Genomic DNA, 6191 nt, shown 5'->3' on the forward strand with positions numbered 1-6191 from the left:
AAGCGAGCAGGGTGCCACCGACTCTTCGGGCCCACTCGGAGGCTGATATCTCAGGAAGGCCGAGGCCGATTTCCTCCGGGTATGGCTCGTTGCGTGCGGCAGGAGGAGGCGCAGCGTACGGTACCGAGCACTGGGAGGTGCGATGCTGCCCGCCGGAGTGACAGCGAAAGGCTGCGCACCGCTTTCCGCCTGCTAACTCGGCGTCCGTGAGACCGACCGACTTCGCTTTACCGCCGGAGCTAGAGTGGGGCAAGGGGCACGGTTGGGTACCGGAACGATCACGTTCGCACACCGGGAAGTCGAGTGCCGGGTCTCGAAACGGAGCCGGGTCGGCCCAATTTAAAACGGAGAATAGAGTGCTGCCCTCTGCGGGTGAAAACCTGGAAGTACGTTGGTTAATGATTTCCAGTTCACCCCGCTTGGTCAGGCCCACTCGGAGGCGGATAACTCCGGAACGCCGAGGCCGATTTCCTCCGGGTATGGCTCGTTGCGTGCGGCAGGAGGCGGCGCAGCGTACGGTACCGAGCACTCGGAGATGCGGTGCTGCCCGCCGGAGTGACAGCGAAAGGCTGCGCACCGCTTTCCGCCTGGTAACTCGGCGTCCGTGAGACCGACCGACTCCGCTTTAGCACCGGAGCTAGAGTGGGGCAAGGGGCACCGAAGGGTACCGGAACGATCACGTTCGCATACCGGGAAGTCGAGTGACGGGCCGCTGAAAGCGAGCAGGGTGCCACCGCTCGGGGCCCCGGTTTGTCCGTCCCACCCGGAGGCCCATATCTCCGGAAGGCACAGGCCGATTTCCTCCGGGTATGGCTCGTTGTGTGCGGCCGGACCAGGCGCAGCGGACGGTACCGAGCACTGGGAGGTGCGATGCTGCCCGCCGGAGTGACAGCGAAAGGCTGCGCACCGCTTTCCGCCTGCTAACTCGGCGTCCGTGAGACCGACCGACTCCGCTTTACCGCCGGAGCTAGAGTGGGGCAAGGGGCACGGTTGAGTACCGGAAGGATGACGTTCGCACACCGGGAAGTCGACTAGCGGGCCGCCGAAAGCGAGCTCGGGGCCCCGGTTTGTCCGTCCCACCCGGAGGCCCATATCTCCGGAAGGCACAGGCCGATTTCCACCGGGTATGGCTCGTTGTGTGCGGCCGGACCAGGCGCAGCGGACGGTACCGAGCACTCGGAGGTCGGGCGCTGCCCGCCGGAGGTACAGCGAAAGGCTGCAAACCACTTTCCGCCGCCTCCCTCCGCGGGCGTGAGACCGACGGTCGTCGGGTTTAGTTCCGCGGCTAGAGCAGGACGAGGGGCAGCGAACGGTACCGGAACGAACCCGGTCGCACACCGGGAAGTCGAGTGCCGGGTCTCGAAACGGAGCCGGGTCGGCCCAGTTTAAAACGGAGAAGAGAGTGCTGCCCTCTGCGGGTGAAAACATGGAAGTACGTTGGTTAATGATTTCCAGTTCACCCCGCTTGGTCAGGCCCACTCGGAGGCGGATAACTCCGGAACGCCGAGGCCGATTTCCTCCGGGTATGGCTCGTTGCGTGCGGCAGGAGGAGGCGCAGCGTTCGGTACCGAGCACTCGGAGGTGCGGTGCTGCCCGCCGGAGTGACAGCGAAAGGCTGCGCACCCCTTTCCGCCTGCTAACTCGGCGTCCGTGAGACCGACCGACTCCGCTTTAGCACCGGAGCTAGAGTGGGGCAAGGGGCACCGAAGGGTACCGGAACGATGACGTTCGCACACCGGGAAGTCGAGTGCCGGGCCGCCGAAAGCGAGCAGGGTGCCACCGCTCGGGGCCCCGGTTTGTCCGTCCCACCCGGAGGCCCATATCTCCGGAAGGCACAGGCCGATTTCCTCCGGGTATGGCTCGTTGTGTGCGGCCGGACCAGGCGCAGCGGACGGTACCGAGCACTCGGAGGTCGGGCGCTGCCCGCCGGAGGTACAGCGAAAGGCTGCAAACCACTTTCCGCCGCCTCCCTCCGCGGGCGTGAGACCGACGGTCGTCGGGTTTAGTTCCGCGGCTAGAGCAGGACGAGGGGCAGCGAACGGTACCGGAACGAACCCGGTCGCACACCGGGAAGTCGAGTGCCGGGTCTCGAAACGGAGCCGGGTCGGCCCAGTTTAAAACGGAGAAGAGAGTGCTGCCCTCTGCGGGTGAAAACATGGAAGTACGTTGGTTAATGATTTCCAGTTCACCCCGCTTGGTCAGGCCCACTCGGAGGCGGATAACTCCGGAACGCCGAGGCCGATTTCCTCCGGGTATGGCTCGTTGCGTGCGGCAGGAGGAGGCGCAGCGTTCGGTACCGAGCACTCGGAGGTGCGGTGCTGCCCGCCGGAGTGACAGCGAAAGGCTGCGCACCCCTTTCCGCCTGCTAACATCGGCGTCCGTGAGACCGACCGACTCCGCTTTAGCACCGGAGCTAGAGTGGGGCAAGGGGCACCGAAGGGTACCGGAACGATGACGTTCGCACACCGGGAAGTCGAGTGCCGGGCCGCCGAAAGCGAGCAGGGTGCCACCGCTCGGGGCCCCGGTTTGTCCGTCCCACCCGGAGGCCCATATCTCCGGAAGGCACAGGCCGATTTCCTCCGGGTATGGCTCGTTGCGTGCGGCCGGACCAGGCGCAGCGGACGGTACCGAGCACTCGGAGGTCGGGCGCTGCCCGCCGGAGGTACAGCGAAAGGCTGCAAACCACTTTCCGCCGCCTCCCTCCGCGGGCGTGAGACCGACGGTCGTCGGGTTTGTTTCCGCGGCTAGAGCAGGACGAGGGGCAGCGAACGGTACCGGAAGGAACCCGGTCGCACACCGGGAAGTCGACTAGCGGGCCGCCGAAAGCGAGCACGGGGCCCCGGTTTGTCCGTCCCACCCGGAGGCCCATATCTCTGGAAGGCACAGGCCGATTTCCACCGGGTATGGCTCGTTGTGTGCGGCAGGACCAGGCGCAGCGGACGGTACCGAGCACTCGGAGGTCGGGCGCTGCCCGCCGGAGGTACAGCGAAAGGCTGCAAACCACTTTCCGCCACCTCCCTCCGCGGGCGTGAGACCGACGGTCGTCGGGTTTGTCTCCGCGGCTAGAGCAGGACGAGGGGCAGCGAACGGTACCGGAACGAACCCGGTCGCACACCGGGAAGTCGACCAGCGGGCCGCCGAAAGCGTGCTCGGGTCCCCGGTTTGTCTGTCCCACCCGGAGGCTGATATCTGAGGAAGTCCGAGGCCGATTTCCTCCGGCTAACTCGGCGGGCAATGTGTCCCCCCCCCCACCATCTTCGGCTGATTACCGTGGCTGGACCGGATCAAGGAGCAACGGAACCGTGCCAGAACGACGTCGGTCGGACGGCGTGAACTGATAGTGCCGAGGCCGGAAACCGAGCCGGAAATGTGCACCGATTTATTGGTCCCACTCGCAGGCCCATATCTCCGGAAGGCCGAGGCCGATTTCCTCCGGGTATGGTTCGCTGCGTGCAGCCGGAAGGGGAGCAGCGGACGGCACTGAGCAGCCGGAGGTGCGGCGCTGCCCGCCGGAGCTGCAAGCGAAAGGCTGCGCACCGCTTTCCGCTGGCTAACTCGGCGGCCGTCAGGCCGACCGACTCCGCTTCAGCACGGGAGCTGGAGTCGGGCAAGGGGCACCGAAGGGTACCGGAAGGATCACGTTCGGACACCGGGAAGTCGAGTGCCGGGCCGCCGAAAGCGAGCTCGGGGCCCCGGTTTGTCCGTCCCACCCGGAGGCCCATATCTCGAGAAGGCACAGGCCGATTTCCTCCGGGTTTGGCTCGCTGCGTGCGGCCGGACGAGGCGCAGCGAACGGTACCGAGCACTCGGAGGTGCGGCGCTGCCCGCCGGAGGTACAGCGAAAGGCTGCAAACCGCTTTCCGCCTCCTCTCCCCTCGGGCGTGAGACCGACGGTCGTCTGGTTTGCTTCCGCGGCAAGAGCAGGACGAGGGGCACCGAGCGGTACCAGAACGAACCCGGTCGCACACCGGGATGTCGAGTGCCCGGCCCAAACCCGCTACCCCCCCCCCCACCCGAAAGCGAGCCACGGTTTGTGGATTAAAAGTGAAGCGGCAAAGATTTGTAAAACAGCGTGAAATGATGAACCAGAAGCCCAAAGTAATGGTGGGAATAAAAGTTCCGAAATGTGAAATGGTGAACCAGAAGTTGTGTGAACTGTTTAACCCAAAGTGGCAAAAATGGATTAAAAGGGGTGAAATGATCGACCGCAAAGCAGGGCAAGCATTAAACAAAAGCAGCAGCATTTTTTAAAAAGGGACAAATGGTTTACCAGAATCCCAAAAGAATGCTCAGAGACTTAAGTGCCAAAGGGGAAATGGTTAACCAGTAGCTGGGTGAACTGTTTAACCAAAAGTGGGAAAAAGGATTAAAAGGGGTGAAATGATTAACCAGAAGGCGAAAGCAATGTGCCGCGTCAAAGTCCTAAAGGGGAAAAGGTTGACCATAAAGCAGGGAAATGATTAAACCAAAGCAGAAAAATTCAGTAAAAAGGGGCAAATGGTTAACCAGAAGTTGGGTGAACTGCTTAACCAAAAGTGGGAAAGAGGATTAAAAGGGGAGAAATGTTGAACCAGATGTCGAAAACAATGCGCGGCGATGAAGTCTGAAAGAGGAAAAGGTTGACCGCAAAGCAGGGAAAGGATTAAACAGAAGCAGCAATATCTTTTAAAAAGGGACAAATGGTGAACCAGAATCCCAAAAGAATGCTCAGAGACTTAAGTCCCAAAGGGGCAAATGGTTAACCAGAAGCTGGGTGAACTGTTTAACCAAAAGTGGGGAAAAAGGATTAAAAGGGGTGAAATGATTAACCAGAAGGCGAAAGCAAAGTGCGGCGGCGAAGTCCTAAAGGAGAAAAGGTTGACCAGAAAGCAGGGAAACGATTAAACAAAAGCGGCAACATTTTTTAAAAAGTGGCAAATGGTTAACCAGAATCCCAAAATAATGCTCAGAGACTTAAGTCCCAAAGGGGCAAATGGTTAACCAGAAGCTGGGTGAACTGTTTAACCAAAAGTGGGAAAAAGGATTAAAATGTTGTGAAATGATTAACCAGAAGGCGAAAGCAAAGTGCGGCGGCGAAGTCCTAAAGGGGAAAAGGTTGACCATAAAGCAGGGAAATGATTAAACAAAAGCAGAAAAATTCAGTAAGAAGGGGCAAATGGTTAACCAGAAGCTGGTTGAACTGCTTAACCAAAAGTGGCAAAAAGGATTGAAAGGGGAGAAATGTTTAACCGGATGTCGTAAACAAGGTGCGGCGATGAAGTCGGAAAGAGGAAAAGGTTGACCAGAAAGCAGGGAAAGCATTAAACAAAAGCAGCAACATTTTTTAAAAAGTGGCAAATGGTTAACCAGAATCCCAAAAGAATGCTCAGAGACTTAAGTCCCAAAGGGGAAATGGTGAACCAGAAGCTGGGTGAACTGGTGAACCAAAAGTGGGAAAAAGGATTAAAAGGGGAGAAATGTTTAACCAGAAGGCAAAAGCAAAGTGCGGCGGCGAAGTCCAAAAGGGGAAAAGGTTGACAAGAAAGCAGGGAAATGATTAAACCAAAGCGGAAAAATTCAGTAAAATGGGGCAAATGGTTAACCAGAAGCTGGGTGAAATGGTTAACCAAAAGTGGCAAAAAAAGATTTAAAGGGGAAAAATGATTAACCAGAAGTCGACAACAATGCGCGGCGATGAAGTCTGAAAGGGGAAAAGGTTGACCACATAGCAGGGAAACGATTAAACAAAAGCGGCAAAATTTTTAAAAAAGTGGCAAATGATTAACCAGAATCCCAAAAGAATGCTCAGGGACTAAGTCCCAAAGGGGAAATGGTTAACCAGAAGCTGGGGGAAATGGTTAACCAAAAGTTGCAAAAATGATTAAAAGGGGTGAAATGATCAACCAGAAGTCGAAAATTATGTGCGGCGGTGAAGTCTGAAAGAGGGAAAGGTTGACCAGAAAGCATTAAACAAAAGTGGCAACATTTTAAAAAAATTGGCAAATGGTTAACCAGAATCCCAAAAGAATGCTCAGAGACTAAGTCCCAAAGGGGAAATGGTTAACCAGAAGCTGGGGAAATGGTTAACCAAAAGTTGCAAAAATGATTAAAAGGGGTGAAATGATTAACCAGGAGGCTAAAGCAATGTGCTGCGGTGAAGTCCTAAAGGGGAAAAGGTTGACCAGAAAGCAGGGAAAGCATTAAACAAAAGA

This window comes from Heptranchias perlo, unplaced genomic scaffold (assembly GCF_035084215.1).
Source record: "Heptranchias perlo isolate sHepPer1 unplaced genomic scaffold, sHepPer1.hap1 HAP1_SCAFFOLD_305, whole genome shotgun sequence".
NCBI lineage: Eukaryota > Metazoa > Chordata > Chondrichthyes > Hexanchiformes > Hexanchidae > Heptranchias > Heptranchias perlo.